This window comes from Pleurodeles waltl, chromosome 6 (assembly GCF_031143425.1).
Source record: "Pleurodeles waltl isolate 20211129_DDA chromosome 6, aPleWal1.hap1.20221129, whole genome shotgun sequence".
Lineage (NCBI taxonomy): Eukaryota > Metazoa > Chordata > Amphibia > Caudata > Salamandridae > Pleurodeles > Pleurodeles waltl.
In genome coordinates, this window is record NC_090445.1 from 581,732,440 (window position 1) to 581,746,789 (window position 14,350).

General features: G+C 46.5%; 1 protein-coding gene across 13 annotated transcripts in view; it reads right to left on the minus strand.

Moving 5' to 3' along the window:
* PPARD (peroxisome proliferator activated receptor delta) overlaps window positions 1-14,350 on the minus strand; it is an 81,054-nt gene that overhangs the window by 57,741 nt on the left and 8,963 nt on the right. For 3 of the 13 annotated variants that reach the window (XM_069238800.1, XM_069238789.1, XM_069238794.1), the window contains 2 exons: window positions 13,803-13,916; window positions 11,063-11,147 (listed from right to left, as the gene is read on the minus strand). The exons of 2 other annotated variants lie outside the window; for them this stretch is intronic. The gene's annotated coding sequence lies outside the window, so the exon portion shown is untranslated. Of the gene's footprint in view, window positions 1-11,062; window positions 11,152-13,786; window positions 13,917-14,226; window positions 14,319-14,350 lie in introns of all 13 variants that reach the window. 8 more of the 13 variants (XM_069238796.1, XM_069238801.1, XM_069238792.1 and 5 more) reach the window with 7 other exon arrangements.

The following is a 14,350-nucleotide window of genomic DNA, read 5'->3' on the forward strand; positions in this document are numbered from 1 at the left end:
TTATAGTCCACTTCTATTTTATTCTTATGCTCTTCCTTCTTCCTTTAAGGGGGAGCAGTAGAAGACAACTTAAGTGATTCTGAAGCATTAACTGGTGGAATCTGCTGAGACAATCATTTCCAGATTGGGAAACTTCAGTCCAGAATGTACAGTTGATTTTTAATTTCCCAGCAGCGTGAAGAACAAAAGAATTTGGGGCAAGCCAATCAATTATGCAATATGGAGTGCTCTTCTTCTACTAGCCCGTTTGGAGCTTTTGAGATCAATAGAAGTTTCACTGTTTTTTGACAGGTACCTATCAGTGAACTGAATATAAAAGCAATTATGCAATAGGACAAAGGACTAAGAGGAGCAAGACTGATGACCTAGTAAAACGCCATTAATGAGAAATACCCTACACAATGAGGACAGCAAAGACTTGTGAATCTACTCTAGTTCTCCAGGCTCCAATTTGTTCTGGGTGACCCTGCTGGCCTCCCAATACCACACTCAAAGCACATGTGATGGCTCAACTCTACCGCCCATGGGGTCGCAAGCCACGATGGAGGTCACCTTCACATGGCCCTTGCACAAACTGGAGCACCACAAATGCACTCACCTCATCCCTCCTTATGTGTTACTACCCGCCACATACCAGCCCCTTGCACTGAATAGTAGCTCCTCCGCTGCACTCATCGCAACCCTCTGCTCGCGAGAGAAGGTTGAGGCTGGTGCTGATGCTGCAGAACTAATAGACGTGCATCCTCTCCTTCCTCTAGTTTCCGTTTCACAGCACAAACGCCCTAAGGGGAGGAGCAGCCCATAAACCTCAGATGCTAAGCTCTGCCACATTGTACTATAAAATTGTGGAGCCATCAGAGTCCTGTGCCAGAAATGGTTGGGTAACAGTAGTTTATAAAGTCAATGGTGTTAAACAATTGATCATCATCAGGGAACTGGCTTATGAAGGTGACCCTTGGAAAAACCAGTGCCTCTGTGTAAATTACTCAAGGCACTCAACATCATGGGGGGCGTGGCCAAGATGGCGGACACTTAAATCCGCCTCCGCGCCTGATCTAATTATGGTCCTGCTGCCATCCGGATGCCCTGTGTGGCTTTGACCAGTGCAAGGTGCGGCTCCCGAGGCAAATCGACAGCCCTGCTGCGGCACTTCAAAGTGGGAGCCGCCACCAAGGAGTACAAGGCCTGTGCTCGCCCGGGGCCTGCTAGGCGGTATCGGGCTGGGAGGCGTGGGCCGCTGGGGATGACTCTGGGCATCGGTACGCCCTGAACAGAATTGCCGCGAACGGGGTCACGGAGACCCGGCGGCCCTGTGAGCGCATTGGGAGACAGACTTTCGGTCGCAGAGTGGAGGAGGCCGAGGACCACCCAACCCATCTCCTGTGCGTGCGCTCCCGGATCGGGCTGAAGCAGAACTGAGCAGTGCGGAGAGGATGGGCAAAGACATTGCCCTGGTGCTACGAGTTGAGGCTGAAAAATCGGGGACTGGCTACAAGAGGGGAGGTGCGGCGGGGGCCACCCCTTATGTTTTAACTTGGCCCCCTCTCCTTCCCCAATCATTTGATTTTCATGGAACTCCTCCTGCTGAAACCTTGGGGCACCACTGTGCAGATGAACGAGGGGGGTCTCTTCTCCACTCTGTGGATCATCTTATCTAGCCAACGTACTGCCGAGCCCTTCCCTTTCACTCATGAACATTAAGGTGTCTTCCATGTCTCAGATTCACCGAAAGGCCAGAGGGGTTTCCTTTTTCGTAGTGCGACCTGAAAGCAAGCTGCCCAAGCATCTTCCGGTTTGGTGATGGGGTGCAATAAATCTGACAAGCATGACGCGGGTGGCCTGGCACCACGTGCGCAGCAAGGGAAGAGCAGCTATGGGGTCCCTCAGGTCTTATCTGTGTCGGCCTTACTTGCGGTGCACACGCAAAGGTTCGACGATATCCTCCTTGCAGTGCAAAGCGTCAAATCTACTTTAGAGCCTAAGATCGACGCCTAGTGTATTGACATGGGACACCTGTGTGAAGAACACAGAAAGTTGAAGGAGCGCGTCGCATGGAGGGTGGGGTCGCGGAGCTGCGCCCCCCTCTTGCCGCTGCCACACAGCACGTCACCGAGACCTGCAGAGGGAGGTCTTGCGCCTCCACCAGCGGATTGAGGATCAAGAAGGGAGAGCTCATCGCAACAATATTAGGGTGGTGGGCCTTCCTGAACAGGAGGGGACCCCCAATATGGACCTGTATATGGAGCAATGGCTGGCCCAAACAGTTCTTTAGGGCAAACACTCCTTTTTTTCAGTAGAAAGAGCGCATAGGGTCCCGGGTAGGCCTCCCCCACCAGGAGCCCCTCCCCAGCCGGTGGTGGTGCGCCTCTAACTACAGAGACAGAGATCACATCCTACAAAGGGCTCGTGCTGGCGGTCCATGGAATATTGCTAACTTGCAGGTGAACATTTTCCCCGACTACACACTGGAGGTGCAGCGTAGACGCACTTCCTTCCTCACCGTAAAGCGTATATTGAGGGAACACAGCATCAAGTATGCCCTCCAGTTTCCGGATACCCTGAAGAGCATAACTGAAACTTGCACTACTTTTTGTACTATGCCAGAGGAGGCCTGGACATGGCTGGAGGACAGAGGGATGGCATCGGATCAGTCACATCCTCTTTCGGGCTCTGCGAAGCGCGGCCCGCGGAGGGATCGTAGGGTCGGGGCCCGGCGCACACAGGCAGCCCTTACTGCTGAACAGGCCTCCATGGAAAGGGCTCGGGCTTGTGCAGAGGTGGAGCGGCGAGTGGGTTCTCGTGCATCTTCAGTGAGAAGCGTGGACCACCTGGATGTGGTGTCACCTGACTTAGAAATGAAACAAGTGCGAGTAATCCTGGGCGAGGGCCTGATGGTGACGCCGCAGTCAGCGGAGGACCTGTTGTGAGGGGTGCCGCACCCACTAAGGTGAACCTCTCTACCTTGGAAGTAACATTACAACTCTGTCAGGCTTGTCAACACGGACACTTCATTGGGCCTGGCTGGGTTTGGCTTGATTGTTTTTTTCACTTACCCATTTCGGGTTAACCTTCTCCGATTGTATTGTCCATATCCCCCCCCCCTTCCCTTTACACCTAGGTGTAATCATATAGGAACTATAATGTTTCAGTTGGGTATAAGCATTTTAGTGCTATTTGCTGTTCACCGCTTCTTGATTCAGCCAGGGGTAAATTGTTTGCGGTTACATTGACTTTTTTATCTTGCAGTGGACATGTTTGTGGGGACACGGGTGGCCGTGCCCGGCTATGCGGGGTGCTATGTGGATGAAGGGTTGAGGGTGCGGGTGGGGTGGTCTGCTGTTTGGTTGGTAGGGGCGGGTGCTCCCCCGCCGGCTCACATTCCATTATCCATATGTCTAGCTCCATGGCGCAATATACCTTTATGACTTGGAATGTTAGAGGGTTGGCAGGCTTTGGCAAGCGGCACAGGGTTTATCAGTTTCTCCGTCACCATAATGTCCATGTGGCCTTGCTTCAAGAGACACACCTCATGGCCCCATACTTGGTGCATATGCGCAGACGCTGACGTGGGTCCATGATTGGCACAACATACTCTAGATATGCTAGAGGGACTTTGATGTGGGTGGCTCCTGGGGTGCCACTGTCAATACTACGTACCAAGATAAACCCAGAGGGACGCTTTGTTATATTGGAGGGTTCCCTGGATGGTGTGCCATTGTCCATAATCTCGCTATGTGCACCTAATACTAATCAGACTACCGTCTGGCACTCTCTATCGGTATCTCTTCTCCTCAACCCGGAGGCACCATGTTATTGGGGGAGATAGGGGAGACTTAAATGGTAGTCCTTGGTCTGAGTTGGATAGATCCCGACCCCCCCCCCTTACGAGGGGCTCAGTCTGGTGCGCTTGCACACCAACTTTGCCTATGGTCCGACAATAACCAACTGCATGATGTGTGGCGAGGCCTTCACCCTGATGAACGTGTGTGTTCTTACTACTCTGGGCTACATGTGCTGCATACTAGAATTGATCTGGTGTACGCCAACAATGGAGCACTGCTGAGAGCTACCACGGCTGAATACCTGGGCCGTACACTCTCTGATCACTCTCCCTTGAAGCTAAGGGATATGTTGGAATTGAGCTCCGCCAGCTAAACCAACCTGGAGAATGCCTGTGAGGGCACTACAAGAGGCTGCATACAGAAAGACCGTGAGGGAACATATTGAGTCTTATCTTACAACTAATGCAGACACGGCATCAGATGTACGGGTAGAATGGGATGCCTTCAAGGTGGTGATGAGGGATCATGCAATAAAAAATTATGGTGTGGCGCTCTCACTGCGCCGCGAACTGGATGCGCTCGAGACCGAGCTGCAACACTATGAACAGCTTTTGCCTATGAACACAGAAGCGGTTGTGCCATTAGCCAATTTTAGGATTAATTATCAGCAGACTTCAGATAAATTATCTAGCCTACACTACTCTGATTATCTGGCTCGCAAGCATGCAGAGGGGGATAAGGCAGGCAAGTTATTGGCTTGGCTGCTCCGTACGGAGCACTTCCAGTCACCTATTGCAATACGGGGTGGGAATCACCAAATGTTGAACTCTCAAAAGGAAATTAATACGGCATTCTTCGAATACTACTCTACACTATACGCCGCCTCTATGTCTGGGGGGGGATCTGGTGGTGGGGGAGGGTTTTTTTGTCCTCTTCACCTACCCACACTCTCTATAGCAGAGAGGGAGTCACTGGATGCCCCCCTACAGCTCACAGAGCTCGAGGGAGCTATAAAAAGTTTGTCACAAGGTAAGACTCCTGGCATGGACGGGTGGTCGGTTGAATTTTATGCCACTTACCAAGCAATGTTGGCCCCCCAGATTGCTGGCAATGTACAATGCAGCGTTTGAGGGGGGAGCCCTTTGCCTTCCCTGAGGGAGGCAACCTTGGTGGTCCTTCCTAAACCAGGCAAAGATCCTCTACAAATGGGTTTGTACTGCCCACTGTCATTACTAAACACCGACTATGAGATATTAAGCCGTCTGCTGGCAGATAGACTTATGCCCATAATTACAGGGTTGATCCATGCTGACCAAAACGGATTCATTGCTGGTAGAAGCACTTTCCTAAACCTTCGCAGATTGTTTGCTATTATGAACTGGGCGAGCAAGGAGCAAAATTAATCAGCGGTGGCCTCGTTAGATATTGAAAAGGCGTTGGACACGCTAGGATAGACTTATCTGTTGCAGGTTCTCCAGCAGCTAGGCTGTGGCCCCACCTCCCTGAAATGGATCTCCATATTATATAACTCCCCCATGGCTCGGGTGAAGAAGGGCACAGTGTTCTCCAAGCCCTTCGATGTCGCCCGGGGGACGCGCCAGGGGTGCCCGCAGTCGCCGCTCCTCTTCGCGCTAGCTATGAAGCCCTTGGCGCAAGCTTTGAGAATGAGAGCACCCGAATGGGGAATTTACGTGGGAGGGTTGTGGCATTTCATATCACTTTACGCAGACAACACCCTGATATACCTCCACAGCCTTGCCCCAACTGTTAATATTTTTGCAGGAGTTTATCGAGGCCTCTGGACTCCAAGTCAATTGGTCGAAGTCCCACCTGTTTCCCCTCACACTGTTGCCCATGGCTCAGCGTGAGCAATTACCTCATACCTCTCTGTCGTGGGAGTACGATACCATTAAATACCTCGGGGTCAAGATCTTCCACGAGGTAAAAGACCTAATAGATGCAAACATAGGCGGCGTTCTGGCGGGTACGAGGTCCTCGTTACCTTTCTGGATCTCTCTCCTGCTCTCTCCCCTTGGTAGATTGACTATTGCTAAGATGTTGGTCCTTTCAAGATTATTGTATCATTTCTCAGCTCTTCCGTTCCTTCTACCAAACAAATGGTTTGCAGAGATGCGCTCTTTCCTCACAGCACACATATAGGGCAAGAGCAGAGCACGAGTGGCCTTAAACAAACTTTACACTCCCCTGTGGGAGGAGGGCCTGGGCGCTCCCAACTTTGAGTTTTACTTTGCGGCAGCTCAGCTGCAGTGGGTAATGCGTTGGTTGGCAGGACACAATCTGCATGAATTAGACACCGCAATTAAATGAGGGGGCATGATCTGGTTACTGAAGCGGCTGTTGTCATCTAGCTCTGATACTCCAGTTGCGGAGGCTAACCTATTGCTGAGAAACGCCGAGAAGTGCTGGTTCAGGTATATCCGCAGGTCGGGCCGGGTCACTCTGTATGCACCGCAGCTCCCACTATGGGTGCTACCGGGGGGTGGACCCTACCCAACATAGACGGACAGCCGTTGCATGGGAGAGGGCGGGAATAATGGACTGGAATGATCTCTTCAAAGATAGCATGCTGACACCATTTGATGACTTGCTGAATGACTTTAGCCTCCCTCCTGGATCCTTTCTTACTTATGCTGTCCTAACTCGGGTGGCGGCGTCCTACTGGGGTTCCTTACCCAATGAACCCGCCACATCGGTTTTGCTCCAGACAATTCTGACTCATGGGAATGCAAATAAGGCGGCTACAAACTTTTACATTGCGCTTCGCATAGATGATGCCACTCCCCTCACATCACTTCGGATATGCTTGGGGGGGGGGGGGGGGGGGGGGGGTGGGGGGGTGGAGGTACTGCGCGGCCAGTGGCAGCAGGCCCTCGCAGCTCCTAAACTTATACCAATGAATGCCTGCTACAAACTCATCCAGTTCAATTATTTACACCACACTTATCTAGCACCTGCTAGGCTGGCGAGAATCTATACAACTGCACGGGACGAGTGCCCGAGATGTCACAGTGATTCTACTGATTTCTTGCATATGGTGTGGTCTTGTCCCCGAGCTGTCGAATATTGGACAATCATAACAGAGATATTGAATAAAAGCACGGGAGGGAACACGCCCAGACACATGGCACACTATTTACTTGGTATAACACGCAGAACCTCCAAAAACAAATCAACGAACAAAATCCTGGATCTGGCATTGGTACTGGCAAAAAGACGCCTAGCCAGGACTTGGAAATCCCCAAGTTTACCACTGGCATCGAGATGGATAACTGACTTGCGCGGGGTGGAGAGGGGGTGCTGGTGGAGCAGCAGGCGCTCACACCATTGTACGTTACATTTGGTCCCCCTGCGGATCCCCGTGATTGGGCGGGGGTGCTTGCGGTGATAGAGGGCGAGTTGAGCCGACTGATGGGGCGGGGTGGTGGGTCACCCCCCCCCATTTTGCTCCACACGGGCGTGTTGAAGGGTTACTGGGGTCCCGCCCGCGGCACCCTCCTCTGCCATAGTCATAAATAATAACTAGTAGACCGCTACCCTGTCACAGGCTTTTCTTCAGCGCTCCTTTGGCGGGTCCCGGCGGCACGCCTACTCAGTCCATTGCGGTTTATTGTAGATTATGGAGGATGTTTTAAGGTTTGATGTTTTATTGTGTTTTCTACAGACATTCCTGTATCCTGCCTATAGCGTAACATTTGCACAGTATTCAACAGGCTTGTAACTGTTATCCGGTAATTGTCTCTCAATGCTGCAAATACTGCTGCCTTTCATCCCCAGTCCCCTAGGACTGGCTACCTTTGTGTGTTGTATTGGATGTTAATTCTCGAATTCGCAGTATGTTGCTGCAGCTTCTTGTTTTTTTGTTTTTTTTTATATATACAGCATAGATCCGTCACTTGGATTGTCTTCTTATTTACATTAAAATACAATAAAGAAATATGGAGAAAAAAAAAAGAAGAAAAGAAAAACAAATTACTCAACATCATAATGTTTTGAGAGCAACAATGTCCTCCACTAAATAAAGTAGGACATTAGCAGTCAGAGGTCAGCGTTGCTTGGAAAGATGTATACAATCAAGGCCACTGGAATTATGAGCAAGGTAGACCAAATTATGTAGCAGGATTTAATAATGATGTGGTCAGAAAAGACAAACTAAGTGGCACAATGCAACACATTGTGTGATAGTATAACATATTTTTTCATTTTTACACACATTAACAATATCTGTGTAATGGTCTTACCTCATTAGAAACAGTCTGACTCTCAAAACAGAGCAATAAACTGAAAGATAACCACTCAACCTTTAAGAAGGGCTTTACACTGTGCAGCAACATGAGTTATTACATTTTGGTAACACTTGATCTTTCAGAGCTAGAAACCCCAGGTTTTGTCAAAATCTGCAGATTATACAGCAGATGGATTGTGTGACAAATGAGGTAAATCCATAGATTATAGGGAAAAAGCCGCAGTCAAATCAAAGCACATAATTCCAGTGGACCTGTTTACAATACTTGTCTGAACAGTCCTGTTATTACGCAGAAGAAGTCGACAATAGTTCAATCTACTCTATGAAAGTTGAACATTTGTAGATGATATACAACCCAAATGCAATTACAAAATGAAAGGTCTAAGATGGTGAGAGGTGTGGGCATGGGTAAAGATGTGTGAGCTTTCTAGTTGATGAGATAGTAACTTTGGATTTCCACTTAGTACTGAAATTATGTGTGTTGCACTGTTTTACAAATTGGTCTCATTAATGTAGTCACTTTCTCCCTCTTTTCTGTTCCCCATGCGTCTTTTGCCAACACCCTACTACTAAGCACACAGGTGCATCATATGTTTTGTATAGAATTCCTCAGTCTACTTATGTGTGCTTTTTACAAGATTGTTTTATAAAATTCATTGTTCATCTCCAGTCAAAATTAAAAGACCAACTTTTTTTCTCAAAATATGATTAAAATACCTCACCTAACATTCTATTTAAAAAACTACATGAGGCAAGGAAAGAAACAGGAAAAGTGGGAGCAATCTATAATTGACTTTCATACAAAGAAAAATGCCTTTCCATTACTGAAATTGCAAAGACGAGGGGTGAATAATAATATGCAGTGTACCAGCGCGGAGGTACTCCTGAACCTCAGCAACATCAAAGCCTCTCAAGGGTATGCATGCAAGCAGAATGTAACCTGTGTATGAGTGACATGCATGATGCAACCACACTGTAAGGGTGCCATCAAGAAGTTCATGTTGCCTGGATGTCATGATATACGTCACCACCTCCATTAGTCTTGCCATAAAAGTCGCACATGCCAGACAACAGTGAATGCAGAAATGGGTGCAAATCAAACCAGTTTCACATAAACAGAATATCCAGCGTCAGTAGGTGCTAGAAGACCTCCATGTGCCTTACATAATTGCCATTCTGATTGCTCAGCCCAGTCCAAACGAGGGCAGCTCTGAAAAAGGCGCATGTAAACTACACTCAATCTCAATAGAACTGGGAGGAATTTCAATTATGCCAGAGTTATCGGAGTAATTTCAGTAGTTCCGTGATACTCTTTGATGCATAATTACCAATTATTACACTAGTACTCCTCCATGCATAATTGAGAGTAATTTGGGGAGAAAAAAAATCTTACCACAAGAGCACATTTAGCGACCATGGGCAGCTGCTCGTGCTCACTATTGGTTTTCTGCTGCTTTTAGTGCTGTTTCTTACTGGAAAATGCATCCTTGCGTCTAATTCTGTCAAGAGGTGCATTATGCACTAAGAAAATAGCGATAAATGGCTGTAGTAAGTTGGGGGGAAATCCTGTCCCATTAGCACATTTAACGAGCATGAGTGGCTGCTTGTGCTTGTTATTCAAGTTCTGATGCATTTAGCACCATTTCCAAGCGCAAAATGCATCCTCACTTCCATTTTGGACTAGGATGCATTATGCACTAAGAAAACATTTCTAAATGGCAGTTGCAAGTTAGGGAAAAATACTCTTCCAGAGCCCATTTAGAGAGCACGAGGAGCTGCTCGCTATTCGTATTCGGTTACATTCAGCGCAATTTCTTAACACAAAATGCATCTGGATACAAGGGGGCACTTTTGTGCTAAGAAATAGTGCTAAACATAAAATCACTCCTTATGTAATTGAAGCGTAATCTCTTTCAATTCTTAGGTAATTCCACATGCTTACGCTACACAGAATTATGCAAGTTTCACCCACACCTAATCAGGACTTCTGAATTCTATGTAGCACACTAGGGTTGGCGGGGGTGCTCCATGCTTCAATCCTAGATCATCTTACACATTTGGATAACATACCACTACCAGGCGACTCCCAAAACATGTTCATCAGTAGGATTTGTTCCCAGAAAGTGCTCAAATTATGAACATTTTTTTCCCAGCAATGGATGACTGACATTAGGCTGAATTCACAGATGCTCCATGTAAGTAGCAGACGGGTGGTCACGTGAACTGTGGGCTCGCCTCCAAGATCCCAAGGCTTCACCAACTCCCTTTGAACTGCACTTTAGGGTGATTGAATAGCCACAGCTTTAACCAGTGATATCTCTGAACTCTAAGAGGTAGAGAAATGGCTCAAACTGTTCCAGAATCTGGACAGCTTTGTCCTGCAAAAAGCACCAGACTCAAGCAAGTATGAAGGTCAGAGCTGTTAGGTGCTTCCAGGTCTGGAAAAAGGCCCCTAGGGTCCTCTAGGGTTTGGTTCAATATAAGGACACAGCACCACATCGTAGAGAGCCGTTTAGCTCCTCTCCTTCAATGGCCAATGTGTATTGCTTTAGCCTACCAAAGGCGGTTATGCTTTAATCAAAATTCTAAGTATTCTCCGAAGGATGTAGTCCTTCTTTGGCCAAGAGTCCACAGTCACACCCGTTTGGACAGGTCAAGTTGTAGCTGTGGTTTAGTGGGGAGGCATCTCAAGAGGCAACAGCCAGAAACACATGAACCCATGAAGAGATAAGTTACAGTGCACTACTGAACATCAACATCAAGGCAGATAAAATTATATTTAAAAAAGTAATTAGATAGCATACGCCCCGACTTAAAAGTTAATTCTGGTTTCAAATAGGGGATCCCGAGCACAAAGATGCAATACAAAAAGACCAACTTTTTATGCATCCATGCATATTGTGTCCCAAATGGGCGCATTCCATTTACTTGTTCTCAGTGAATACATGCACAAACACACTCATAACACCCAAATGTTCCATAAGGATAAGCAAGGGACTCCCTGGATGTCACTTACTTGCAGCGGTGACCGATGGGCAGGGTGTGGGCGATCTACGCAAATGTTCTTGATGAGCAATTATATCTGATTGGAAGGGAGGGATCTGGCTGGGTAAAAAAAAAAAAATGGCTCAAAGGTTGGTTCCACTGGGTTTCTGTTTTACCTACCAAACGTCTGCAATATATTTTGCAACACAGGCATATGTTACATGATGTAAGTAATGACACACTGCATAGCACACATATTGTTTATTGATGATGCAGAACTATGATTAAATCAACTGTTCAGGAAAATACTAATAAGAATAATAGGGAGAAAAAAAGTCCCTGGACTGCAAACATGAACAAAGATCTATTTGGTAGTGTTGCTACAGGGGTATAGCCAAACCTGTGTCTCTAAACTAAAAACATTCTGCTACCACCACTAGCTACTCATAGCCAAAGCTGGGGTGACAGTAGGCACTCTCACTAGAAATAGTGGTTCACTTTGGGTAACCATATGACTAACACCATAACAAAAATGTAAGACACCTCCAGAGAACTAACCGATTGTCAAGTTTCATGAAAAAAAAAAAAAAAAAAAAAAAAAAACATTGTCCAGGTTAGAAAAATAAAAATATGGGTAAGCAGCAGAGATCTTCCAAGACAGGCAGAGAATGTTTGCAACAACTACCATAAATGGCACTTCATTTGTTAACAAAGCAAGTGTGGAAAATACCAGTTGACTGCAGATGGACCACTGGGGTGAAAGTAAGAAAAATACAAGATTTTAGAAGTCTAGCTAATGGAAGACAAATACAATTTTAAATAATGATCTGCACTCCCAAAACACTTGGCAGCCTCCGACTCCTCCAAGATATCCTTGACATTTCAGGCCTAGATCCTTCAATCTACACAACATAGGCTTTCACGTGCACACTGATAACTGACAGCTCAGCCATAAACAACCACTGAGCCATTGGCTTTGCCAATACATTTTAGTTCTATTGTACACAGCATGGCTGTTCAGCATGGCTAAAAGTAACTGGGGTAAAGGAGAGTGGAGTGTTGTAAAGTAGAGTAGAAAGGAGCCTGGTGGAGTGTTATGGAGTGGTAGAGAAAGTTGTGGATTGGCGTGGTACAGAGTAGAGTGGTGTAGACTATTGTGGACTGCCACTGAAGGAGTAGAGAGGAACGGAATGGAGTGGAGTGGCACACAGTACAGTGATGCAGTGGCTAAGAGAATAGTGGTGCATAGTTGAGTGGGGAAGAGAGCACTGGCATAGAGGACAGTGGTGCACAGTAGAGTACAGAGGTGTAGAGTGCAGTGGTTCACAGTAGGAGTGGAGTACAGTGTAGTGGTGTAGAGTGCAATGGCACAGAATGGCGTAGAGTGGTGCAGTTTAGAGTGCAGTGGAACAAAATAGAGTGGCTATGAGTTCAGTGGCAGAGTGCAGTGTTTCAGAGTTCAGTGTTGAAGAGTGTGGTGGTGTAACGTGGCAACAAATGCATTAGTGTAGAGTGCAGTGGCACAGAGTGGTGAAGAGTAAAATGGCATACAGTGCAGTGGTGTAGAGGGTCGCAGAGTAGAGTATAGTAGTGGACAGTGCAGTGGTGCAGAGTAGATTGGCGTAGAGTTTATTAGTTTTGAGTAAAATGGTGTAGAGTGAAGTGGCATAGAATAAAGTACCTAACAGTGCAGTGGGATAGAGTGGATTGGGGTGCACAGTGCAGCTTGCAGAGACAGAGTGGAGAGATTAGAGGGAATGGTGCAGAGTGGAATATAGTGGCGTAGATTAGAATGGGTTAGAGTGGACTGGCATAGAGTGCAAAGGCAAAGAGTGCAGTGGTGCATAGTAGAGTAGTGTGGGGTAGAGTGTATTTGCACAGGATGGAGTGGTGTAGAGCAGATGTGCATCAAGTGAAGCGGGCAGAGTGGAGGTGCTCTTGATCACATAAAAGCACTCTCTGTAAAGTGCTCTGCTGCCCTTTGGAGAGAGGTACACATTTGTCAAGCAATTAAACAACCTATTCCGAGTTTGACTTCAGAAGATGCACCAGCCAAAGAGAAGTTGTGCATGGGACGGTAGAAGGGGCCAGCAGATAAAAAGACACTTTAGTCATTAGTACCACCAGTTCACCAGGAGACCAACAAGGCTGGAAGTACCAGACTGCGCAAGCTTGTTAAACGAAACGCCAGGCAAAAAACAGGTACAAGACCGAAATGCAGTATTCACGGCTATGCCCTAACAGATGCAGGATTAGCCCTCCTACAGTCACAAAATAAGAAAAACGACAAACGGCAAAATAAAAATGAAACAAACACGATTAATGGTTCCTGTTGAGGTCTTTCTGCTAACAACTGCTCTGCCATTCACCTTCAGATTAATTCCGCGTCCCTGCTCAACGTGTACTTTGGATATGTGAACAACAAAAAACAAGATCAGAGAATCAGATTAAACACTATTTTGAGAAAGGTTTACGTAGAGCTGAAAACCACAATCGACCCGGAACTCCTCCGTACACAGAGCGCTGTCCTTTTTAGGACCCTAAACTGGCAATTTGGACTAATTATAATGCTGTGCCCCTCATATAAATGGGTGCAATGCTATCAAGAGGTAAAACATTTAAAAAAAAAAAATAAAAAAAAAAAATGGTCATCCTCAAATCTAGAACGTAATACTGGAACCAACTTTTTACATCCAAAGCACATTTGTAAAATTATTATTTTCTTTCTTTTCTCGAACGGGAGAGTATTGCTTACATTTTGTCACAGTTACCGTTTAAAATACTGCAAGCTCAAGAGATGATCTACAGTCAGCGAGATGGGTAGGAGCCCTCAAAAGATGAAACCGAATGTTCGTCGAAATGCTGCCATTTTCGACAATAAATGGCTGGAACGAAAATAACTGCATAAGTTAAAATTGATAGGGAGAGAGAGATATTAAGGAACATTTTTCAACAGATGTCCTAATTTGCGGCCGAGTAGCGCATTTTGTGTTCTCACAGTTAATTATCAGAACTTATACTACTATAAAGACAGAACAATGAAGAAATTATCATTGGTGGCAATTCGCTTAAGACTTGTATTTAGCAAAAATTAAGATTGCATTTAGTCAACAAAAATTGGTATTTTATAAAATACAACTGCCCACTGAGGTGCATCTTTTGAAAGCATACTTTGCCAAAAATATTGGAACTCACCATTAAACTTCAGAGACACTTGTGACGTGGCTGAGCAGCTCCCTCAGTTCTTGCAAGAACAATATGCTTCTGTCTTTGAGCACAACAGTGACCTTCAAAGTATAGATGCATATCATCAAAAACT